This window comes from Panthera uncia (genome assembly GCF_023721935.1).
Source record: "Panthera uncia isolate 11264 chromosome A1 unlocalized genomic scaffold, Puncia_PCG_1.0 HiC_scaffold_17, whole genome shotgun sequence".
Classification (NCBI taxonomy): Eukaryota; Metazoa; Chordata; class Mammalia; order Carnivora; family Felidae; genus Panthera; species Panthera uncia.
In genome coordinates this window covers 96,236,130-96,238,730 of record NW_026057577.1, presented here as the reverse complement: position 1 = coordinate 96,238,730, position 2,601 = coordinate 96,236,130, and positions in this window count along the sequence as shown.

Sequence of the window (2,601 nt, the reverse complement as noted above, 5' to 3'; positions counted from 1 at the left end):
TTACCTGACTATATTTTCCTCTCCATAATTGTAATGCTTTTTAAGGGTCGCCATTTTTGTTTGTTTGTTTGTTTGTTTTGTTTTGTTTTGTTTCTGGCTCCTATGGGCCACAGGCCTTCTGTTATGATCACTCTCTTTCAAGCATTCTTGGGTACTTTATTTTCAAGGTCACTTCCTAGTGATATTTTGGTCTCTACCTGACCAAACTCGAGTAAGGCATAAGCCTCAGCTCAAATCCTCACTTTTCATAAAGCCTGAAGCCTATAATTAATCCATTCCAGACTGGTTTGTGTTCTCTGAACACGGAGGAAGTTCCTCAGCTATTCCATATTGAGTTTTTATTTATACTATCTAGTAGAGGGGTATAGAAAAAGAGATGGCTGCAATGGGAATAAATATAGTAAATAATTTAGAGAAAATAATAATGATGATAACATAGAGGGGAAAGGCAGGTAAATTCTGTCTCAGTGCAGCTTTGTAATTGTTAAAGGGAAAGTCTTACGCAACATGTGTAGACTTGGTCCAGACACACTGCAGCCTTGGTTTTGTAAAACTGCTGAAATGGTTTGGTTTTTTTCTTTATCTTGCACTGTGAGTCGTTTTTGTCCGCAATCTAGTCAGCGAGTCATGAAGGCTTACACACTCCAGAGAACGCTGGATGCCTTTCTGCTGGATTCAGACTTCACTCTCTGCTGCCTTGTCATCCATCTAAATGCTAACTAATGCCTTCTTTCTAGAAAGTAAAATGCTCAAGGCATTGGCTTGTCAATGGTGGGTATTTGCCTGCACTGTTCCCTTGGCCTACTGAGGTAATGGATCGTCAGGATTTACTTATTTTAAAAATGATTTAATGTAGTATGTCTGTGTGGGTTGATGGGTTAAAACTTCAGGATGCTATTTACAAAGAATTGCAGAGAAACCGAGGGAAAATGGGGCCTTGGCCAAGATTTTCTTCCTTATTGATGCTGCCATCACAAATATTTAATTGGCATCAAGGTAAATATTCAAAGGTTAATGTAGCATGCTGTCAATGGATAATGAAGGTGTACAATCCTTGCTGCCTCACTTTGCTCTTGGAATGTAATTACCAGTGTAGGGATAGTCAGATATGGAAGCAGTGTACCATCTTTTGGCATTCACCTACAAGTACCATACACAAGAAATGGTGGTTATTATGATCCATTTTGTGTATTTTGATGCATTAGTCACAGTCCGTTGTTTGCATTTCCATGTGTTTAAGATCCAACATCAGTGAATTAGATGGTAATTCTTTTTGGCAGCAACACAACAATGTTGAAGATTTATACATTGACTTTAAAGTGGAGTTGAATTTATTTCTAATGCAACTCCTATCTTTTGCATCTCTGGGCAGAGGTGGGGGGTAGTGGGGAAAGACTCTTAAAGTTATTTTTCATGGTGTGTTTTTTTTATGTTTCTCACATAACAAACTTAGAAAAGAGTCTGTACATAACAAGTGCTCAATAAATGCAGCCCATGACTATTCCTCCTATTTTCTTGCTTTTCTAGATGATTCCTTTTTTTTTCTGAGAGCCTTTGTGCAAATCCTTTGTAATTTTCATTGTTGTTATTTGACTGATGTTACTTATAAAAATATCATGCCAAAAGTTTTCCTCTATTTTCCCCCTTTCAAAAATTCCCTCAGTCTTAGAATTATATTCCATGCCAATGAATTATGCTGAAACGTAGTACTTTTAAATGGTTATCGTCTGGGAAATGAATAGAGAGGTAGCTTATGCTATTATTTCTGCTCCAATGCGTTATTTTTAAAACACTTAACAAGAATCATGAGGAGTAACATAAGGAAGTAGGAGTATTTGATCTGATGAACCCTACGGCATTTAAGTGCAAACCACACAAACGACATGTTAACGGAAGAGAATGGTTCTGACCATACAATCCTCATTCCTTTGCTTCTTGTGTTCCACGTATGTGCTGATAATAAAGGAGAGCTGGTTTTGAATGGTCAGTAAGTCTTAGCTAAGCCTCTTTAAACTTAACATTTATTCACTTAGTTTTTTTAATGTTTATTCATTTCTGAGAGGGAGAGAGAGAGAGAGTGAATTGGAGGAGGTTGGGGGGCGGGGTTTGGGGGGAGCAGAGAGAGAGGAAGACACAGAATCTGAAGCAGGCTCCAGGCTCTGAGCTGTCAGCACAGAACCCGATGCAGGGCTCAAACTGGTGAACTGGGAGATCATAACCTGAGCCAAAGTCGGACACTTAACCGAGTGAGTCCCTCAGGCACGCCTTTAAACTTAATATTTATAAGAAAGCATTTAAATTTGAGATTTGAGGCTGCAGAGTGAACCACACCCCCGGCAGCCCATCAGCTGGGGTTCCTGCCTCCATTGATTACTCCAGCCTTGCTCTCATCTTCTCAGGGCTTGCCATCCCTGTTGTTTCTGCCTGCTTTCTTATTAAAGAAGAGATTAGCAGCTGTTAAATGCATATTAGGACCCAACTGAGACTTTATTTGAGATGAAAACAGAAAACTTGAAAACACACTGAGAAAAGGGGAGCCCCTTAAGGAGGGCATGGTCAGTTTTTAGAAGCATTTTGTCTAAAACAAATTGTTTCTAAGAC